General features: G+C 34.7%; 1 long non-coding RNA gene across 1 annotated transcript in view; it reads left to right on the forward strand.

Moving 5' to 3' along the window:
- The first annotated feature begins 4,647 nt into the window (after positions 1-4,647).
- The window catches only part of LOC136145188 (uncharacterized), a 107,377-nt gene continuing 87,393 nt past the window's right edge, over positions 4,648-24,631 (forward strand). The window contains exon 1 of the long non-coding RNA XR_010658716.1: positions 4,648-4,662. This is a non-coding gene — a long non-coding RNA (uncharacterized lncRNA). The remainder of the gene's footprint in view (positions 4,663-24,631) is intronic.

Genomic DNA, 24,631 nt, shown 5'->3' on the forward strand with positions numbered 1-24,631 from the left:
AGAAAACTCTAAAATGTCTAAAATATCCAATTACTGTGAAGCAAACTGCGCTTCTCTCTATAAGATGCGGACAGACTCTTCCTGTTCCTCAAAGTCCTTTCGGGACTATTTATCTATGGCACTTGCCTGGCAGGCAGTCCCTTTGCTGGGCTGTGTGACCAACTTCTAGTCCTCCCCTGAGGATTACACACTCAGAACATTATCATCAGATTGGACTTAGTTGCTTTAAAATGACCTGTGACCAGTAAAGTGTAGAGGTGGTCACTCCATAGGCTCTAAATCTTTGGAGGTTATTTTTAAAGCAAATCCTTTAAAATTGCTATAGAATAAACTCTTTCATTTAGAATGATGGGAGAAAATAGCAAAGAAAACCAACAAGGATAAACTTTCTGATAAACTAATGGAATATGACCTATTCTGAAACTGTGGATAATGCAACTAATTCTATTAGAGAAAAAGCTTTACTCTATGAAATAGTCTTAAATGTATTCATTCACTACATCTGAAGAACACAAGATTCAATCTCTAAAATGTATTAGATATAATGTAAGAGTTACAAGGTTTTCACCTAATACCCTTAATTCTTAAAAGTGTGTTGTTAGGTTCATGTGTCTCTGGTACATATTTTCTTTGAAAATAGAGAAAATTAACTAAATACCTATGTAACTAGCATAGACAATTAACTATTCTATCACCAAGATCTAAATGTCTTTATATTTGTCAAATATATTTTAAATCAAATTATTCTCATTTCAGAAAGTTGGTATATAATTTATAATTATTAATATGAGATATTTCTTTTGTCTTAATTCTATTTATTAAGAATTAATTAATTATTATTTATTTATTTATTAGAATTAATTCTATTTATTAAGAATTGGGAAAAATTAAACCCCTCCATTTTACAAATGACCTATTTTAATAACATGTAGTTTTACTATTTTTTGGTAATAAATTTATTGCCACTTTTATGTTAACACAGAATAGATTTAGAATTTTTAACTCAAGATACACCGACTCATTTTAAGATATATAATAACTTCTGAGAAGATGGCCCAAAGCTTCAATTGTATTATTTGTATTTTTAAACATTGAGAGTCCCTCCCATATAGGCCATCCATGATCCATTCATTCTTCAGTCACATGTACAATACCCTTACTTAAAAGAAAATAAGTTCCAATAGAATTATCTACTCTAAGATTCCTAGAACAAAAAGACAATTCAATCTGAGTTATTTATATTTTTGTTGGCATCTTTTGATGAACATTATTACACTTTGCTGGTAAATAACAGTAAATAGTAAAAGGCTTCATGAGCTGAATTGTGCCTACCTCCACCCCCCACCCAGAATTCATATTTTGACATCGCAGCTGTCAGTGACTCAGAACTTTGCTTCCCTGGTAGCTCAGATGGTAAAGCGTCTGCCTACAATGCAGGAGACCCAGGTTCAATCCCTAGATTGGGAAGATCCCCTGGAGAAGGAAATGGCAACCCACTCCAGTATTCTTACCTGGAAAATCCCAGGGACTGAGGATTCTGGTAGGCTACAGTCCGCAGGGTTGGAGAGAGTTGGACACGACTGAGCGACATCTCATCAAGGTAAAATGAGATCATATGAGTGGGTCTAATTCAATATGAATGGTGTCCTTAGAAGAAGAAATTAGGACATGTACATCTACAGAGGGAAGGCCAAGTGAAGACCTGACGGAGAATGGCCATCCAGAAACTAAGGAGAAAGATTTCTTAGAAGAAACTAACCTTGCTGACACCTTGATCTAGAACTTCTAGCCTCCAGAATTTCTGTTGTGATGGCATTCCTAGAAAAAGGATGCATTTATGAAACGCTACCTTCTAATATGTGCTCTGGAGAAGAATCAGTCAATAATCAAACAGTACATTTTGCCCACCATCTAAATGTCAACCACTGTGCCAAAGAATAATTATCCTCCCATTGGTAGTTTGCCCACTCAGGGATATGGGTCTTGATGATACCATGTCTCTACACATTTTACCTATCTCCTTGTAGTTCCTTCTTTATATTTTTAGTTGTAGAAGAACTTTTTTGCAAGTCTTACAGTCTCATTGATAGTTAACTTATATTACAATATGTAAAATAGAGAACCAATGGGAATTTGCTGTATCACCTAGGGAACTCAAACCCAGGCTGACTCTGAAGCAACCTAGAGGGATGGGATGGGACGGAGGTGGGAGGGAGGCTCAAGAAACAGGGGACATATGTATACCTAGGGCTGATTCATGTTGATATTTTGCAAAAACTGACACAATTCTGTGAACTGTGAACTTCCACATGTTCAAACTGGTTTTAGAAAAGGCAGAGGGACCAGAGATCAAATTGCCAACATCCACTGGATCATCAAAAAAAAACAAGAGAATTCCAGATAAACATCCATTTCTGCTTTATTGACTATGCCAAAGCCTTTGACTGTGTGGATCACCACAAACTGTAGGAAATTCTGAAAGAGACAGGCATAGCAGACCACCTGACCTGCCTCTTGAGAAATCTGTATGCAGGTCAGGAAGCAACAGTTAGAACTGGACATGGAACAGCAGACTGGTTCCAAACAGGAAAAGGAGTAGGTCAAGGCTGTATATTATCACCCTGTTTATTTAACTTATATGCAGAGTACATCATAAGAAATGCTGGGCTGGAAGAAGCACAAGCTGGAGTCAAGATTGCCAGGAGAAATATCAATAACTTCAGACATGCAGATGACACCACCCTTATGGCAGAAAGAAAAGAACTAAAGAGCCCCTTGATGAAAGTGAAAGAGGAGAGTGAAAAAGTTGGCTTAAAGCTTAACATTCAGAAAACCAAGATCATGGCATCTGGTCCCATCACTTCATGGCAAATAGACGGAGAAACAATAGAAACAGTGGCAGACTTTATTTGGGGGGGCTCCAAAATCACTGCAGATGGTGACTGCAGTCATGAAATAAAAACACGCTTACTCCTTGGAAGGAAAGTTATGATCAACCTAGACAGTATATTAAAAAGCAGAGACATTACTTTGCCAACAAAGGTCTGTCTAGTCAAGGCTATGGTAGTCATGTATGGATGTAAGAGTTGGGCTATATAAACAAAGCTGAGCACCAAAGAATTAATGCTTTTTAACTGTGGTGTTGGAGAAGACTCTTGAGAGTCCCTTGGACTGCAAGGAGATCCAACCAGTTCATCCTAAAGGAGATCAGTCCTGAATATTCATTGGAAGGACTGATGTTGAAGATGAAATTCCAATGCTGTGGCCACCTGATGCAAAGAGCTGACTCATTTGAAAAGTTTCTGATGCTGGGAAAGATTGCAGGCGAGAGGAGAAGGGTACAACAGAGAGTGAGATTGTTGGATGGCATCAGCAACTCAATGGGCATGAGTTTGAGTAAATTCTGGGAGTTGGTGATAGACAGGGAGGCCTGGCATGCTGCAGTCCATGGGGTCACAAAGAGTCAGACATGACAGAGCGACTGAACTGAACTGAACTGAAGACAGTTGAAGCTTCAGTGTGTCCATGGGTAGAGATGAGCTCAGGGTCTTCTTACTCTACTGTCTTGGCCACTCTCTTCTGATTTATTCTTAATGCTTAAAAAGAATGGGCATATGAAGCTTTCCACCTTCATTACTCCTTGTCTAAAACAGCACAGCTTAGAGCTAACAGATACCTTTCTCAGCCTGTGATTCGTCTTACAACTCCAATTCTTCATCTGAAAACTGAATGCATTGAACTTGACATGATATTAAGCATATTATTAAATTAAATAATTCCATCTTTGATTTGTTCATTTTCAAAATGAACAAATTTTTTAAAAAATGTATTTTAGAAAAAATGAATAACATTATTTTTTCACAAATTAAGAAAAAATAAAATAGAAGAAAACAATGAAATTAAAACTCTGTTAATCAGGGAAGGAGGCTTGGGGCGGGGAGGGGTTGGTGCATATTACTGTGTATACCTATGGCTGATTCATATTGATGTACGGCAGACCACTAAAATATTATAAAGTAATTGTTCTTCAATTCTAAATAAAATAAATTTTTAAAAATCTATTAAATAAAAAAGTTATTAGTTTTAAAGAATTTCTTTAAATTTACTGGGAAAATTGTTTGACATTACTGTATTGTTTAATTTTTGTACTAAATAGGTGTTCCCTTAAAGAAACTCCAATTACCCAGTTATAAATGGGAATGTCTTTCTCATTTGAATTCATACTCTCTCACCTAAATTATAATTTCCCATAATTTTTATTTTAAAATTGTCCACTTTTATTTTAAAATTTGCTCAAGTTCTTTGGTCAAATTCTAATATTAAACTGTTTGCCTAACATAATTTTCTGTGACGTAATTTTCTATTGCTGTGGTGCTATTTGTTTTGTTTTTGTTTGTTGGTTTGAATGAAAACCTTGCTTTTACTGGCTTTTAGGAGTCAGTGATTTCTTTATAAAAATACTCAAATTGTTTATATCTTGGGACTGCTGTGATGTGTGAAAATGTCCTGATTTTGCCTTTTACTTGAATGAACATTTGACTGGGTATAATTCCTAGGTGCATTGTTCTTTCAAAGTCTGACAGATATTGTTCCATTTTCTTCCAGGTTTGGCTGCTGCCCTGAAGAAATCATTGTCAGCTTGATAATTCCCTCCTTTCACGGGTAAGTTTCATGTAGAAAAGTGTTTCCTTACTCTTTGATATTCAGTACTTTATGAAAATGTGTTGCTCAGGATATTTTTATTACTATATCTGTTATAATATTATATATTTATTATATAGTCAATCAGTTCAGTTCAGTCCAGTCACTCAGTCGTGTCTGACTATTTGTGACCCCATGGGCTACAGCACGGCAGGCGTCCCTGTCCATCACCAACTCCCTGAGCTTTCTCAAACTCATGTCCATTGAGTCGGTGTTGCCATCCAACCACCTCATCCTTTGTCGTCCCTGTCTCCTCCTCCCTTCAATCTCGCCCAGCATCAGGGTCTTTTCCAATGAGTCAGTTCCTCGCATCAGGTGGCCACAGTATTGGAGTTTCAGCTTCAGCATCAGTTCCTCCAATGAATATTCAGGACTGATTTCCTTCAGGATGGACTGTATATGTTTATAAATGTGTATTTTTATAGATTGTTGTTAACACATAGGAAACAATGGAAATAGCTTATGTTCGTACATCTTGAATTAAATAAACATCAGCAAAATAAAACTTGTTCGTGCTAGAAGACAACATGGGAACTAACCTTGGAAGGAAAGTAACTCAGTTCTGTAACTTATAACACACTTAATCTTTATAGATCTACTCCATCCCACATCTTGCTCCAGGATCCAAATTCATGTCCCTGAGAGTTACTTGAAACCTGGTCTCTAGAATATGATTTAGCTTAAGAAGTCTATGAAAATTTCTCACACACAGATAGGAAAATATATAGTCAAATGATTTTTTGTTACTAAGGACATGGATAATAATTAATCTTATATAGTAATACATTTTTCTATGTCTTGATAGGTGAAAGTGATATGGAATTTAAAAGATAAATTGAGAAATTAAATATTGAAAAACTGAAGAAAGCCCACGGAAGTAATTTCAAATTTAGAAGCCTTTGAATTTAACTTAGCTTTATATCTGTCTAAAATCATACATATCTTAATCTCAAAATTACTGAGCATTAAATATTATCATTTCTGTTTTTATTCAATGATATTCAAACATAATTTCTATATTTAAAAATAATCTTTATTTCCAGTATCTTTCTATGATATTGCAAGAGAAAAGCGTAATTGTAGATATAATTTGAAGTCATTTTAAACCAAAGAATGCTGTAGTTTGCTTTATGATCTCCCTGAATTAAAATCTAATAAAATAGAACTAATATTTTCTTTCAAACATGTCCAAACACATTTCCTTTTGTCCTTTATATTAGAGCCATAATGTGAATTGATTGCTTTCTTTTAAACTTTAACTGAAGAGTTAAAATCTAGTTTGAAATAATTCCAAAAAATGTGCTTTATATAATTTTATTAATTCTGGGATAGATAGAGGCATCAGTAATAAAATAATAAATGAAAGAATAGGAGATTTTGATATGAACAAAGATACTGAAATATTCATTAGAGGCCTGAAAGAACTAATGCTCTTTCCTAAGTGGCTAAAATATTATTGAGTATGAGAATATATGTTGTGTAGAGATGAAGTTAGTCAGTTGGCAAAAAATAAAATAACATAGCATCCGAACTGGACATGTTTTAAAAATTAGTTACAGTCCTAGGAGAGATTATTCACGTTATAGTAGTGACTGTTCCTTCTTGATTTTTTCAGTTAATAATAAAAAAAATACTTTTAATAATAGAATATGGGCTTAAGGTGAAATATTCAGGGCAGTGCATCTTTCTACTAAAACTGATATATTCTAATGCTCCAATTTCACCACATTGATCAAATGCCAAACCTGATATCTAACATATAAACTTTAGCACCAATTTACTTAAGTAATTTCTTTGCTAACATCTGAAATATATTTATTTAGAATTCAAAGGATCACTTTGCAACATAAGCACTATTATAATTTCTGCTTAAGGAAAATTTGAGAAAGAGCACATTTATGTAGTCTAAGAGGAGTGCGTGTCTGTAAGAAGGTCACACATCGACACCATCTATCTAAATTCCGTATATATGTGTTAGTATACTGTAATGTTCTTTATCTTTCTGGCTTACTTCACTCTGTAATATATTGCTTCACTATTTAGTTCAAAGGGAATTTTCAGAAGCTTAAGTATATGCACAATACTAATGAGGAGAGGGGCGGGGGAATGAAGTACAAATGATCAGATATGTGGAAAAGTAAATTAGTCAATTCCTAACGGGAATGAGCTCCTTCACTTTGTGTTTCGAAGCTGTGCTTGAATCACCATCTGTCGAGTATTGTGAGTAGAATCCCTAACTGAATGGTTACTCCTGTTTGTGGGCAAAAGCCCCGTCTCTTCTAAGAAATTTTTATTGACTTATTAACAGACTTTATTTCTTAGAGCAATTTCAAGTTTATAGAGACACTGAATACAAAGTACAGAGTGTTCTTACGTACAATTTTTCCCATCCTCTTCAGTTTTCCCAGTTATCGATGACTTGCATTGGTTCGGTATTTTTCTTACAAATGATGAAATACTATAAAGGTGTTATTCATAATTAATGTCAAGAGTTTAGAACTCATTTGCTGTTTTGTACAGTTACATTGGTTTTATCATTCACCTAACATTGTAGTAGCATATAAAATTTCATTACCCTAAAAATTTCCTATGCTCTACCTGTCCATCCCCTCTTCTGCCCCAGTCCCAACTCCTGGTAATCACTACTCTTCTCATTCTTTCTAGAGTTTTGCCAAAACATCCCTTTTATGATTCAATGTTATTTACTTTTATGTTTAACTACTATTGAGATAATATATATTTAATCAGTTTAAGTAAGAAAGCAAATGTGGAAGTGAAACCTGTATGTTTTCCACATAAGAGCCCATCCACAGTCTGAAAATTTTTGAAAAGGATTCAGCTCTATAGTATATAGGACAGAAATTATGAAATAAAAATGTCCATAGTTGGAAAGTTTTGAGATATTCAGATTTGAGGGTAGAGATAGATTTCTTATAATTCCATTAAATTCTTACGACATGTAGCAGATACCTACCCAAATAAAAGTAAACTTTGTTGTATCTTTCAGAATTGCAGAGGAAGTTCACTAGTGTTTGTAAGTTTTCTACTCAAGACACTACTATATTTATCAAAAGATATTTTATTTTTAAAAGTTTCAAGGTATTCTTTAATTGAAATGTTAAAAAACAAAGAAATGTCACACTGAGAATGACTAAACCCATAATACTAATTAGGCTTCCCTGGTAGCTCAGACAGTAAAGAATTTGCCTGCAATGTAGGAGATGGGAATTGGATTCGTGGGTCAGGAAGATTCCCTGGAGAAGGGAATAGCTACCTGCTCCAGTATTCTTGCCTGGAGAATGGAAACTATGCATTTACCTATATTGTCAGCTTAAACATAATTATGTACAATGAATTATTTTCATAAATGATGGATTTCTGATATATTTTTGCATTTCTGCCATCAATAGGATAATGTTAAACAACTTCCAAATAGATGACGACTAACAGAAGTATTACTGTATTGATTATGGCTAGATTCCACTACTTAGATTTTCCAAACTCAGATTCTTTTCTGCATTTGCAATGCAGTTCTTTTACTTATTTCGATCTGAGATGAAGTGTTTTCTCCTTGTACCACATTCTTAATTATCAGAATAGACATCATTTGTGCTTCCCTGGTGGCTCAGGTGGTAAAAAATCTGCCTGCAATGCGGGAGGCCTGGGTTTGATCCCTGGGCTGGGAAGATCCCCTGGAGAAGGGAATGGTTACCCACTCCAGGATCCTGGCCTGGAGAATTCCATGGACTATACAGTCCATGGGATCACAAAGAGTCAGACATTACTGAGTCACTTTCACTTTTCACATTATTTAGAGCAGTGGACATGTGTTTGGAGATGGGAATTTGTACTGACTCTATGGGTCATCATGACATGGCCCCCACGGAGATGATTTGAATTTTTCCACCTCTTACATGTTTCTAAAACCATGTTGTGCTCAGTCGCTCAGCTGTGTTCAACTCTTTGAGACCCCATGCACTGTAGCCTGCCAGGCTCCTCTGTCCATGGGTTGCCGGAGTGGGTTGCTATTGCCTTCTCCAGGGGGGATCCCAGCCCAGGGATCGAACCCGCATCGCTTGTGTCTCCTCCATTGGCAGGTAAATTCTTTACCACTGAGCAACCAGGGAAGTCCAAAAGCCATGTTGAGCTTCTTGCAGCTGTTTCTTCCAGCTTCTCATCATACACATTCTAGAAATCTCAGGTAATTTCAGCATTTCTTAGGACCCTTGAATTGCTGAAGGAGTTCTGCAATTCTTCTGCAAAGAAAACAATTACTGTTTTCTGTTTTGTTTTGTTTTTTAAGTTGAGACATGTTTGATTTACAATGTTGTGATAGTTTCAGGTATGTAACAAAGTGATTCAACTGTATATACATATACATATGTGTATTCCTTTTCAGATTTTTTCCCTTATACATTATTACAGAATATTAAGTAGCGTTTCCTGAGCCATTCAGTATGTCATTATTGGTTATCTATTTTATATATAGGAGTGTGTTTATATATAGGAGTGTGTTCATCCTAAACTCCTAATTTACCCTTGCCCTCCATTTCCCCTTCAGTAACCATACTTGGCTTCTATATCTGTGAGGCTATTTCTGTTTTGTATGTAAATTCATTTGTATCAGTTTTTTTGATTCCACATATGAGCAATATCATGTGTGTGTATATGTGTGGGGGGGGGAGGCAGTGCTCAATCACGTTCTACTCTTTGAGACTCCATGGACATTAGCCCACCAGGCTCCTCTGTGCATGAAATTTTCCAGGCAAGAATACTGAAGTGGGTTGCCATTCCCTACCCAGGGGACCTTCCTGACCAACCCAGGGATAAAACCCATGTCTCTTGCATCTCATGCATTGCAGGCGGATAATTTACTACCACTAGTGAGCACACAAGCATACATAAACACACATATATAGACATTTAGGTTAGTTCCATGTCTGGGCTATTGTAAATAACGCTGCAATGAACATTGAGGTTCATGTATCTTTTCGAATTATAGTGTTCAGATACACTGCCAGCAGTGTTATTTCAGGTTCATATGGTAGCTCTATTTTTAGCTTTTTAAAGAACATCCATACTGTTCTCATAATGACTGCACCAATTTACATTCCCACCCACAGTGTAAGAGTGTTCCTTTTTCTCCACACCCTTTCCAGCATTTATTATTTGTAGACTTTTTGATGATACCCTGCTGCAGTTTCATAAAACAAGCAAAATATTTTTCCTATTAGGATAATAAATAATTTCTTTAACTGTCTTCTATTTAATTTGAAAGAAAAGTACTTTAAGGATTGCTGATCTAAATTTGAGGTTTCAGTATAAAATTTTCTTCTTGTATCATATGATATTTTGTTTGACTTCTTTTGTTTCTCTTACATCATCATAAAAGAGTAGAATTATAACGTGTTTTAATGACTCACGTAAACATGTGGGTTATCTCCTTTGGTTCTTCTCTGTCCACTCTCTGTAGGCTGAACCCTACCTTCTTGCCTGAATAGTGTTGTCTATAGTTGTCAACCCAACATCAATGTTTAAATTTATCTAGTTTGATTCTGCTAACTTTAGATGAGGATGTCTTTACTATCGATACTTTATTTTTCTGTTTGAAAGAAAATCAAGAACATAAAGCATTTCAATCCCCACTTTCTCTCAGAAATCTTTTCCTAAGTTTGTGCTTTAATTATGGGAAATTTACTATATGTATTCAATATTTTATTATTAGTTCCCTGCTGCCAGTTTTCCACTATATACCATATTAATTCTATACCACATTTTATTAAGATATTCTGTTCTCCAGCTTGTTATATCCAAAGTTCTAATAGCAAAGAGGATGCAAGTAGCTATGGCTACTTAAAAATGCGGCACCAATACTGGAAGAAGGACAGGTCTAAGATTTCCCCACGGGGTTATAGAAAGTCCAGATTGACAAATGATTCTCCTAACCTACTTTCATGCTAGAATGTTTGCTTTATGCTATGCCATATAGCACTATGAGTGATCAATTGCTTCTCTCAGTCAAGTTCCACTGATCTTATAATAAGTAATTTTCTTCCTTCTGGATAGAGGAAAAAGTATATGTCTCAACCAAAGATTGTGTTATGTGCTTTTTGTTTTTTTAGTCTTTCACTGACCTTACACATTCTGTTAGAAGGTAGAGAGGCTGTATCAGATCGCTTATTTAAAAAGCATAATTTTAGTATTACTGGAAAAGGCTTGTTCTTAGAGAAAAAATCTAAGGGAAACATATGTTGTCAATCTATTTCTAAATAGAGATTATGATAGACATACATTTAAAATGTCACATATCTTTTTGGGATTTAAAATAAAAGTGAATTATGGTCTTTCTATTTTTGTGATTTTATGTCCTTTTTAAAGAACAGCATGACATATATATGAATATGAATTTAGTTTGCCTAATGGCATCTATGACAGGTGAAATAAACACTACTATATGCCTCAGGTGAAATAAACACTACTATATGCCTTGTGTTTACTTTGTTTATGTGATAGTCATTGACAGAGGGGGAAGTTCTACATTAATAGAATTCAAAATGATTCCTCTGTGGCAGCTCCAGATGCATAATCTTAGTCTGTTTTGCCCTGATGTTCAGGGTTATAACCTCTGATGAGAAGGATGATGCTTAAAACTGCTGTTGCTGTGAGGTAATATATAAAGGTTTTAAAAGTGCTGAAGTGAAGACAGTGGGAAAGATAGGCATTCTATAATGATCTCAAGAAGGCAGCCAAGTGGATTAGGAATGCCATCTAAATTTTAAGTAGTTTATGAATGCCGCAATGCTAACACATGAATAGATAAAATTGGCCTTAGGTTTTTAAGGATTTTAGGAATATATGGTTGTTTAACATGGAAGCATAATCTGTAGCATTAGGGAACAAGACTTTGATTATAGTTAATTTCAACCACGTCTAGTCATAAAACTTATGATCTTAAGTTACTTCACTTAACTATGCTCTAGACCACATTTGTAGATTTCATAAGTGCAGGTCAAAGCTCTCCTCACATAATCTGAGGTTATTTATAACTCTTATATAATAGGGGGGAAAGGCCAGTACAGTTTACATGTTAAGTCTAAGAATATCACAGAGTACCAGTTTTCCTCTCTTGTAAGGATACCGTCATTTCATTTGCAGTCTGAGTTCTCCACATTTAAAATAGGAAGGAACTAGTCTTCTTGAATGAAGATGACACATTAGCCTCGGCTTCTCATCATTAATTAGAGACTCCCATTACTGGACCATTAACCAAGAGCAAGACTTGCTTGCTGTGAGTTGAGATAAATTACCTAACAGTGGATTTGAAAACCAGGACAAGATTAAAGAGTCCATGGAAGGTAAAAACGTGTAAACGTTACAAGTATAGACCAATTCTGCAGAGGAGAATGGAAAGTTTAATATAGTAATGTCTACTCTGTATATCTATAAAATACATAATAGTTTAAGGGAATTTTTAATGATGCAAAAGATTCTGTAAGATATAATAGTCCATTTATATGCTAACTGGTGGTATTCAGAAAAAAAAAGAAGAAACTGGATAATGCAACAAAAAGCCAAAATAACAAAAGGAGTCCATGTCTTGAGAAAGATCTAAAGAGTGTGCCAAGTATGCTCTCTGACAGAAGAAAGGGTGCTTCCTAGCTCATATACATACAATCAAAATAGGCTATAAAAGTATAGATGATTTTAAGAGCTCAATAGAAATAGCCAAACTAGTCAGAAAATTCAGAGAGAACTAATTTTTCTGTTTTGAAACGAGAAATATGAGAGAAACTTTAAGAAATTAAGAGGCTTAGGAAAAAGGAAGAGGATAAGCATAGGATTGCTTATAACTACAATTACGATTACAGTCTTGGGGATGACCATAGTGATATCTGTGAAAGAGCAACAAATAAGGAAGGGTAAGATATTTGTATTACAAAAGCTAGAATTTATTATCACTGGCAAGTTGCTCATTATCAGCAACTCTGAAAGCACCAGAGTTAGGTAATCTTATGTAAAAGCATCTCTTCCTTTACATAACTAATTGAAACCAGCACAGGATAACTTGGAGAAGGAAATGGCAACCCACTCCAGTATTCTTGCCTGGAGAATCCCGTGGACAGAGGAGCCTGACAGGCTACGGTCCATGGGGTCACGAGAGTCATACAGGACTTAACAACTAAATTACTGCTAAACCACAGAATAACTGTCACCCTCCCCAACCCTCAGTAAGAGCCACGTGGTTTAACTACTGTAGGTTTATTACTGAATAAATAGAATTTTAAGCCAGTTGAACAAATATAAAAATTAAAATAATAAATTGCCTTATTAAATGTGTGCTAGGTCACTTCAGTGGTGCCTGACTCTTTGTAACCCTATGAACTGTAGCCCGCCAGACTTCTCTGTCAACGGGATTCTCCAGGCAGGGATACTGGAGTGGGTTGCCATTTCCTTCTCTAGGGGATCTTCCCAAGCCAGGGATCAAACCCATGTCTCTTAGGTCCCCTGCACGAGCAGGCCACCATGCCACCTGTAATTGAAATGCTTTTACCAGTAGTAGCCATAGTCTATGTGACTACACAAATATTTTCATTACTGTTTATTTTTGTTATTTGAAATATAATTTTCTTTTATAAAGTAGATATAAATAAAATTGCTAGGAATTTAAAAGCTAGACCTTGCAAAAATGTGTCCATGCCTTGAAAAAGATGCCTGCATTGTTTATCTTGGCAAATTTCATATTAACTGATAAATTTTTTTAAAATTTCAAAGTCTGAAAAATATGAAATTTCTTCTCACAATCATGTAGCTTATTCATAATTTTTATTCTGAGAGTTAATTCCAGTTGATTAATTTTCCTACCTGCTACATAAGAATCAATAAGAACATTATTAGTATTTCTAAATACTAGGGCAAAATAGCTGTCATTTCTATTACTTTAACTTTTCTTGCAATATTTGTGCAAACTTAAACTGAGGTTTTATTTTTTCAGGTGTTTTCAGTCAGTCACCTCTGAGGGAAACACACACACAGACACACAGACACACAGACACACACACACACACTTGTCACTAGCCAGATAAACAATATATGAACATTTTAAGTTCCATTACTAATATATTTCATAGACATTATTTCTCCCCATTTTTTTTGCTAAATTTATTATTTAGCAAATAAGATTCAGGGTTATTTTATTCTTATTTGTACTTCCTCAACCTAATATAGAAGACATTTTAGACTTATTTCAGTGATTTAAAAAACTATTGAATTTTAATAATTCCACTGTCACAATAGAGGACTTGCATCAGAATAAGAAATGATCAAATTATATCTTGTAATAAAACAAAAGAAGTAATGCAGAGTAGTATATTATTATTCCATTTTCAACAAAGGTTACACAATAAAAACAATAATATGAAATTTAATATTTTAGTTTTATCTAAAAATAAATGATTTAAATGAACAAAATTTCATATTCCTGAGACTCTGAAAATTTGAAATAAGTCTTTTGTAGAAGAAATTCCATCAGATTGTCATGAAGACTGTCAAATGTATTTACTGCATTGTTGCAGAGATGAATCACTCATAAAAATAAGATTTTGTACTCTTTGCTAAATATTGTTGGAAGTACATTTAAAGCAGTGAAAATGGTCCTCTAGTCTTGTGACACTGGACAAAATAAACACTTTGCTTTAATATTCTTAGCTCTATAGACATAAATTCCTCAGTTTTTTGAGGCAAAAGATATAATCTAAACAAAGTTATAAAATGTTAAATGTTATAATAAATATTTTATATGACATAAATGTATTCATTCCATCTATATCATTTTTATTAGCCTCTTAAATCCTTCTGTATTGTACACTATTAAAAATGACAGCTTCTAATGATGAGGGTGATATAGTATTTTAAGTAAAAAATATATTTACACTTGCCTAAATCAAAATATTTAATGAGTGGGTAAAGCTTTGCCACTTTACTAATTAAATTAGTCTACCTTAAGTAAACCATTATGTTAACTGATTGAGCTGATTGCACTGTTTTCATGAATTAGGATACTTTTCCCCATAGAACCACTATTTAAAGTTTCTGTTTGTAAACAATGCAGAAACTTTGTATCTAAAAATTACTTTTATTCATTACTATGGTTTATCACTTGAAATAATTATCATCATGAAAGTACCAAATTGGAAAAGCATGAAAATTATAATTTTCGCTCAGAAGCAAACTCTTGAAAATGAAAACCTACAAATACTGTCAAGTATTAAACCTTGGACTCTAAAGATAAGGAAAAAAAATTACTCCTGTTATTTAAAATGCAATATTAGAGACATATGATTGATTTTTTCCCCCATAGGGCTATAATCTTGAAGGAGTGAGATGAAATTCATATACTTTTGACATTATGAGAGGAAAAAAAAACAGTAAAAACACATTGCAGCCATTAAATTATAACATCATTCTTCTTGCCAAGTAAAATATGAATAATTAAATTCCATATAACATTTCCACATAGAATTCTGCTTGGATAACCCGTCTCTACCAAAATCTATTTGTTATAATTTTCTTTCATCAAATGCTGCAGATTGAGTTAAAAATGTTACCAATGGGAATGAAAACATGATTTGAAAGCTTATGTTAAAGTTTTAAACGTTGCATCACTAGCTCAAATCTAATTTAAATTGTAGTAACATTTTCAAGACCTTCTCTGTGTCTCATGTAAATTTCTTTTCATATTTTCATAGACATCCCTGATATTTTGACTGTATGCTCTACAGTGTACTTAACTCTGTCGTGTTCTTGCCAAAAATTTCCACGCTAAAGTTGATTTTTGGATTTTCACAAGAGCCACATTTCTATAGGATTAATTTGTTTTATGAGAAGAGCATTCAGTTTATTAGGGCAGTTAATAAATATTGAATAATACCACTTATAAAGTGCTGTATACTGCCATTAAGTCATTTATTTAGTGTTGTTGCTGTGTTTGTGTTTATTGAGTGATGATAGTAGCTCAGTCATGTCCAGCTCTTTGCGACACCATTAAATGTATCCTGCCAAGCCCCTCTGTCCATGTGGATTCTCCAGGCAAGGACACTGGAGTGTCTTGCCATGCCCTACTCGAGGGAATCTTCCCAACTCAGAGATAAAACCCAGGTCTCCCTTTGCAGGCAGATTCTTTACAGTCTGAGCTACCAGGGAAGCCCTTATTTTGTGCACTAACTTAAAAAATAGGGTTTTAGTAAAGTAACATAGATAATGTTTCTAAGTAACTTGCCTAACCACTTTTGCTCAGATTTAATTCAGAAATATAGAAAATACGGTTTAGAAATATCCTTAAATGTGTTTCATATAGTAGTGTTATCTCAGATGACATTTATAGTAACCTTGACATAACAGGAAAATTGATTCAATATTCTAAAAGTGTATTATTCCCTCAATGGTTCATTTTCTATCCTCATGAGGAGACTACAGCTCAGCCAATTTTGGAAATTATGAAAATACTTTATGGCTAGTCTATTGGCATGAATAAATGTCATCAGTAACCTCAGCACAACTTCCATTAGGCTTTTCAAGGGAAAGTCATAGTTGGGGTTTCAACTATTCCTAACTTGTGAACTTTCTCTACAATTCAATGGCTGGTACAGCCTTAATTCCTACCAATATCTATCGTCATCATGGCTTTTAATCATGGCATTCTTAAATTCTGGAGATTTTGATGGCATCATGGCAGTTAAACTCAAGTTTACTACTTTTCTTTTTCCCTCCCAGAACTTCAAAGAATCATATATCATGAAATAATATCCAAGTAGGTATATAATATTGCATGACTGGGAGAGCATCTGACAACCCCATAAGCATGGATTTTCTGGTAAAATAGATTTGAAGCTTGAAATTTAAGGTCAAGATTAAAGTGAGGTGGCATGAGTGTGTGAAGAGCTCAGCATAGCTGAAGAAGCTGGTAAATATTTTTAAAAAGCAAAATAAAACAAAAACAACTTTTAAAAATTCTCTGGAAATGGTTCTAATTGCACAGAGCCAATGAAGAAACATGCATTCGATAAAATATACTAAAACTTGGTAAGAACTGTGAGCGTTTAGGGAATTTACGTAAATACCTGTATCCTCCATCCTTGTTGCAGGGAGATTGAAATTCCTCTCCAGGAAGGTACAGCTAAGAATACAGGCCTCCTGCCCTCTGACCCAGGTCCCGGCTGGAGGCTGTCTAGGTGCAGCATCACTGAGATGACCAGGGGCCCGTTTGGCTTTGTACTGGCCTGTGGATTGGGAGTTTCACGACCAGAGAGGTAAGCAGGAGAGACCTGGGGCTGTTGCACCACCAGCCACAGAGGATCCAGTTCCTAAAACAGGGATGCCACTTAAATAGGAGCAAATCATTGCTCCTAGCACCCCACCAGAACTGTCTCTCCAAGACTTTTCCCCAGGGGAGTAGCTGACTGGGTAACAGGGAGAGGCAATCTTTCCCCTGGAGGACAGACTTCATTCGCAACAGAATGAGAGTTCGAGCTAAGGGTACTCTCAAATACAGCAAAAGTTGTGATTAAAGGTAATTAGGAAATGATTGATAGGTTCGCTCGTTTTACAGGTTAAGCTGTAGGCTTTTCACCCACTTGAAGTGAATTCAGCATCTCATATGTGTTCCCACTTTTTTAAAAGGCATGTTGAAGGCATAATAATATCATAAACCCTGCCCTATACCCCCCAAAATGTTCAATTCACTCTGATTCCTGTAGCAATATAATTTCCAAAGTATATGAGAAACTTGCTGTATTTATGCTGCTAAAAATTGAGGAAGAGAAAGCTAAGCTCTAATAATATTCATAATTCAGTATATAAAATATAAACAGTGCTAGAAGAATATATGTATGTGTACCCAATGAATGTGCATATAAAATAGCTGTGTTATAATCCACTTTATAAGAAATTTAAGAGACCATTACTATTTTATAGATGAGAAAACTGAGTCATGTAGAGGTTAACTAAATTATTGAGCTTTGTATTACTAGCAAGTGGTAGTTTAACCTTAATCCCAAACAGTCTAGCTACAGAAAAATTCTTTAGCAAAATATAAAAATAAATTAAGCTATAACATTATGGTTAAGAGCTTCTATTTGAAGGAAGAAATATAGTAGAGAACTATTCTGTATGTAATCACAAACAGGTAGGAAAACAAATGTAAGAATAGACAGAGATGCTACCTGTATTCATCTTAAACTCAGCAAATCTATAGCTGCATCTCCAATTCAATTTTTCCCCTACACCTCAAATGCAAAATTTCCTAAGCTGAGCAAATTAATTTTGCCAACAAGCATGTATGCCCCTTATGTTGTATTCTTTTATCTCAGTGAATATCATCTAATTGACTGCCCAAGTCAAAATTGCTAGTGTTTCTGTTGAATACCATCTTTCCTTTAGCAGAAACAACAGCAGTCAAACGTTCTGCCGCTATAATATCTTTCATTTGCAGTCCTTTTCTAAATTCACTGCCAATTTCAGTTACTCATTTTCTTTTACGTGAGTCATCATACATACCACCTATCCATTCTTCTTATGTCTCTGCAATTCATCCTTCAACATGCTCCCCAAATCTTCTGCTTTATATTTGATTTTTTCAGGTTATCAGCCTGTTGTTTGGTCACTCAGTTATGTCCAAGTGTCTATTTGTGACCCCATGGACTGCAGCCCGCCAGGCTCCTCTATCCATGCTATCTTTCAGGCACATCAGCCAATTAGTAGACAATAAAATCAAATACAAAATAAATATTACTGGATACAGAACAATTCTATAAATGATTTTGAATACAGAGGATTGACTTGTTAATCCAAATAATGCAAAACAGATATCTTACGTAAAAGTAATTTTTACTATTATTGTCATCAACATGAAACTCCCAAGACTTTCCAAGATATGTCTCTCCAGCACAGGAAGAAAACAGATTGAAATTTAGCTGTGAAATATCTTCCCTCTCAGTTTCCAACCTACATTTTCAACCTTATGGCTACACATTCTTCCCAAACATGCATACATTGTATCCTATAGTTCATAACGTATCATCAGTAAGTCATGTTCTTTTTTTTTTCTTTTTTGGCTGCTCCACAAGGTTTGTGGTTTCTTAGTTTCCTGATCAGGGATTGAACACACACTCCCCTCTGTGGAAGCATGAAGTCTTTACCACTGGACCACTTGGAAAGTCCAGCGAGTCATGTTCTATTCTTTGAATTCAGTTCAGTTCAGTTCAGTTCAGTTCAGTCGCTCAGTCGTGTCCGATTCTTTGCTACACTGTGAATCACAGCACGCAAGGCCTCCCTGTCCATCACAAGCTCCCGGAGTTTACTCACACTCATGTCCATTGAGTTGGTGATGCCATCCAGCCATCTCATCCTCTGTCGTCCCCTTCTCCTCCTGCCCCCTAATCCGTCCCAGCATCAGGGTCTTTTCCAATGAGTCAGCTCTTCACATGAGGTGGCCAAAGTTTTGGAGTTTCAGCTTCAGCATCAGTCCTTCCAATGAACACCCAGAACTGATCTCCTTCAGGATGGACTGGTTGGATCTCCTTGCAGTCCAAGGGACTCTCAAGAGTCTTCTCCAACACCACAGTTCAAAAGCATCAATTCTTTGGCGCTCAGCTTTCTTTACTGTCCAACTCTCACATCCATACATGACCACTGGAAAAACCATAGCCTTGACCAGACGGACCTTTGTTGGCAAAGTAATGTCTCTGCTTTTTAATATGCTCTCTAGGTTGGTCATAACTTTCCTTCCAAGGAGTAAGCGTCTTTTAATTTCATGGCTGCAGTCACTATCTGCAGTGATTTTGGAGCCAAAAAAAAAAAAAAAAAAAAAAGAAGTCTGATACTGTTTCCACTGTCTCCCCATCTATTTCCCATTAGGTAATGGGACCAGATGCTATGATCTTAGTTTTCTGAATGTTAAGCTTTAAGCCAACTTTTTCACTCTCCTCTTTCACTTTCATCAAGAGGCTCTTTAGTTCCTCTTCACTTTCTGCCATTAGGGTGGTGTCATCTGCATATCTGAGGCTATTGATATTTCTCCCAGCAATCTTGATTCTAGCTTGTGCTTCTTCCAGCCCAGAGTTTCTCGTGATGTACTCTGCATATAATAAGTTAAATAAGCAGGGTGACAATATACAGCCTTGACGTACTCCTTTTCCTATTTGGAACCAGTCTGTTGTTCCATGTCCAGTTCTAAGTGTTGCTTCCTGACCTGCATATAGATTTCTCAAGAGGCAGGTCAGGTGGCCTGGTATTCCATCTCCTTCAGAATTTTCCACAGTTTGTTGTGATCCACACAGTTGAAGGCTTTGGTGTAGTCATAAAGCAGAAATAGACGGTTTTCTGGAACTCTCTTTACTACATGGGTTTGTCTCAGTTTGAGATCTTCTTTCTGCTTCCCTAACACGTTGTCAAATTTAATGCCAAATTCAGGTCATTGCCTTTTTAATCTTTTTTGACTGGAAGATAATTGATTTACAATGTTGTGTTGGTTTCTGCTGTACAAAATCACACATCAGCTGTATATATATATATATATATATATATATATATATATATATATATATATATGTGTGTGTGTGTGTGTGTGTGTGTGTATGTATCTCCCCTTCCTCTTGAGCCTCCCTCCCACCCTCCATTCCCACCTCTCTAGTCCTCACAGAGCACTATAGCAGCTTCCCAGTAGCTCTCTGTTTTATAAATGGTAGTGTATATATGTCAATACTATTCTCTCAATTCCCCCCACCCTGACATTCCCCTGTTATATTAACAAGTTTATTCCCTATGCCTGCATTTGTACTCCTGCCCTGCAAATGGACTCATCCATGCCATTTCTCTAGATTCTAATGTATATGTGTTAATACATGATATCTTTCTTTTTATGACTTAATTCACTCTGTATGACAGGCTCTAGTCTCATCCACCTCCCTTCAACTGACTCACATTCATTCCTTTGTATGGCTGAATAATATTCCATTGTACATATGCACCACAACTTCTTTATCCTTTCATGTGTTGATGGACATCTAGCCTGCTTCCATGTCCTAGCTATTGTAAATAGTGCTGCAGTGAACATGGGGGTGCATGTGTCTTTATGAATTATGGGTTTCTCTGGGTATATGCTCAGGTCACATGGTAGCTTTATTCCTAGATTTTTAAGGAATCTCCATCCTGTTATACATAGTGGCTGAACAACTTACACTCCCACAAACAGTGCAAAAGTGTTTCCTTTTCTCCATATCACCACTAGTATTTAGTGTTTGTAGATTTTTTGATGATGGCCATTCTGACCGGTATGAAATGGTACCTAATTGTAGTTTTGATTTGCATTTCTCTAATAATGAATGATGTTGAGCATCTTTTCATGTGTTTGTTGGTCATCTGTATATCTTTCGAGAAATGTCTATTTAGGTCTTCTGCTCATTTTTTGATTAGGTTGTTTTTTCATCCTGTTTATAGTTTCCTTTGCCATGCAAGAGCTTTTAAGTTTAATTTGGTCCCATTTTTTTTTGTTTGTTTCTATTTCCATTACTCTAAGAGGTGGGTAAAAGAGGATCTTACTGCAATTTTTGGCAAAGAGTGTTCTGCCTATGTTTTCCTTTAAGGCATTTGTAGTTTCTCACCTTACGTTTTGGTCTTTAATCTATTTTGAATTTATTTTTGTGTATGGTGTTAGGATGTGTTCTAATTTCATTCTTCTTTATGATGTGTTCTAATTTCATTCTTCTACATGTAGCTGTCCAGTTTTTCCAGTACCACTTGTTGAAGAGACAATCTTTTGTCTTCAGTTGAATATTCTTGCCTTGTTTGTCAAAGGTAAGATGCCCATAGGTGCATGGGTTTATCTCTGGACTTTCTCTCTTGTTCCACTGGTCTGTATTTCTGTTTTCCTGCCAGTACCGTGCTGTCTTGATTGCTGCAGCTTCATAGTGTAGTCTGAAGTCAGGAAGGTTGATTCTTCCAGCTCCATTTTTCTTTCCCAAGATGGCTTTGACTATTCAGAGTCTTTTTCCTTAAATACAAATTGAAAAAAAAGTTTGTTCAAGTTCTGTGAAAAATGTCATTGGTAATTTGATAGGTATTACATTGAATCTGTATATTGCTTTGGGTAGTATAATCATTTTCACGATAAAGATGTCTCAGTGTTGCTTGGTAACAAACTGGTCTCTCCCTTTACCTGCATCATATCTTACATATGATATTTTCCTAACTACTCAACTACTGACCCTCTAAAGTTTAATTTTTTTTCATACACTTGGACCATTTAATGTAATTTTCAATATGCTTAGCCTACTCAAATAGTTGCCACCTAAGTGTTTCTTTAGATGAATGCATGTATCCATTGAGAAACACTTCCAAGTATCAATATATTTGATAAGTTCTTATAATGACAGATATGTTAACTGTTTTCTCTTATTAAAAAACTATTAGGTAAATAGTAAAATGAAGCTTAGTCTTCTTCAAACTCTTAGAATCATTTAATTTCAAGATATAAATTAGATAAATTAGAAATTATGCCAATCTTGAAGACTAGTTTAATATTTCACTGATCTTGATCTGTACCTTTCTATTTTTAACAGGGCTTTCTTAGAATTTTCTTAGAAAGCAAAAAAATAAAAAATAAAAAACCAAGAATTAATTTGGACAAGCTCATGAATTTCCTATTTCCATGATTGGTGAAATTTTAAAGATTCTCAACTGAAATAAAATTTCTATCAGCCCTAACAATATGTAATATAATTTCCTCTAATCTGGGCCAGAAGCCAGCACCTACAGTGTTTAAAAATTCTATGGAAGGTGTCCCCCAGCTTATGTTTTAAGCACCAATTTTTCTTTATCATTATTATTATAAATTAATTTACATTGGCATTGATGGCTTTTAAGGTCTTTTTGCAAGGAAAAAAAAAAGGCTTATTCTGTCACTAATGTCCAAAGTACTTTTCTCTTTCTTATACTATACAGCAGTGATTGTATTTCTTAATAAAACCAACAGAAAAACCTTACATCAGATCAGAACCAACCATAAATCTTAAAACACAGCTGATAATATTTCCTTAAGCAAAAGCTATATGAGACAAATAAAACTATTTTCCTACCAATGATTGTGCTGGCAATTTCTTTTTTCTCTCTTCTATATTCTATTTCTTGCATTCTCTCATCATTTATTCTATGTTAATTTCTGAGGAAAGAATCATATTAGGATGACCTACCAGTTCATGGAACAGTTTATTTTGTAAAGATTATTTTCCTAACTAATACTATTACTTTATATATTTAAATGTCATTATCAAAATAATATATAGCTTATATCAAACACAAGTGAGTGTTAAGTCTATAGAGTTTTAACATAGCTTAATCTACACATGAATAATTTGTGTATAGCTGTTTTGTTGTTTTTCTCAATATAATATCAGCAAGATTATTGAGAGAATATGCATCATAAGTAGTAGAGTTGAGATGAATTTAACTAAGGACAGGAATATAGTTAAATTAATCTCAAATGTACTGCTTATTATGCATATTCTGTCAATAATATTGTTGATATTATACTGAGAAAAACAACCGAACAGCTATACACAAATTATTCATGTGTAGATTAATGAATGTATTTATTTTAGAATTAGTTTACTTTTAATGCTTTTCTGAATAAGGATTGTTTTTGAAAATAATATTGCTGTTTTATGTCTAAGAATTTTCAAAAGAAGTTCTTGTATTAAAAAACTGATTTAATACAATTTATGATTGACAGATAATTTATTATTAAAACAATATATTGTTAGATTAAGGAATTAAAAGAAGTATTATGTTAGAAAAATTTTAAACCATATTAATTAATAACTTTTAGGGCTTTTGGAGAATTAACTGTAGATTTATTTTTATTAGTATATTAAAACTCTTAGGTAGTGGGCAAACTAATAAAAATTCATTTATTAAATATAACTTATCTTTGCCATTTTATATGAATAATAAATATTTTATAACAATGCTTTTATTATACATCATCAGCAATCATTAGGCTGTGAACTGTCATTAGTTTCATCCTTCAATTCATTTATTCTTCCTTCTGCTACTTTATCAAAGTAATTGTATAAAATCACAACAAATATAAATGACAACTAGAAACTATAATCATAATTTTCTTTAGAATTGACAGTCCCCAAATAACCTTTTGTTATGCCAAAAATTGACTTAAAGTTCTCACACCAAACAAAATTCATCTTATTTTTTAAATATCCATTGTTTTTAATCAGGAATCAGACACAATCCTTCTTGGTATTCTGTTGAGAAGCATTTATGCTCTGTCTCAGAATATATGTAAACAGGAGGGAGAGAAAGAACACTTGGTGAGTCCACAGTATGAGACGAGAAAATATACTCAGTCAGGATTGAACAAAAGGAACTGGCTGCCCTGTAGCAATAGAATATCACAAAGCAAAATGAGAAATAGCAGCAAGTACAAAGGAGGGTAATTCAGGAGAGTCATGTTAAGTTTCTTCATGGAGAGTCTATTTTTAATAATTATAGATGGAAATTGGTGCCGAATTCATCGTGGATGTATATGAGTACTGGTATTCTGGTAGTGCTTTTGTGAGTTTTTTATTAAGTCTTTCACACCATTTGTCCTTTAGTGTCTTTTGAAAGTATGTAGAAGAGAGTCCTAAATATTGAGACTGTCCTTGCTTAGGAGGAATGTGTGATGTTATTGAGAAGACTGTGTTTCTATACAGAAATGCTGAAATATTCAAGAGAGAACATAATCAAATTCTAAATCATGTAGCTCTTATTGTAAATGCAGTTTGACTTTAGAGAAGGATCTTTTCAACCCTGGAATTTAAGAGAGACTGAACAGCTCCTACAATTTGGATGCAGGCAAAGCAGAAGGATGTTGCAGATGGAG

This window comes from Muntiacus reevesi, chromosome 12 (assembly GCF_963930625.1).
Source record: "Muntiacus reevesi chromosome 12, mMunRee1.1, whole genome shotgun sequence".
NCBI lineage: Eukaryota > Metazoa > Chordata > Mammalia > Artiodactyla > Cervidae > Muntiacus > Muntiacus reevesi.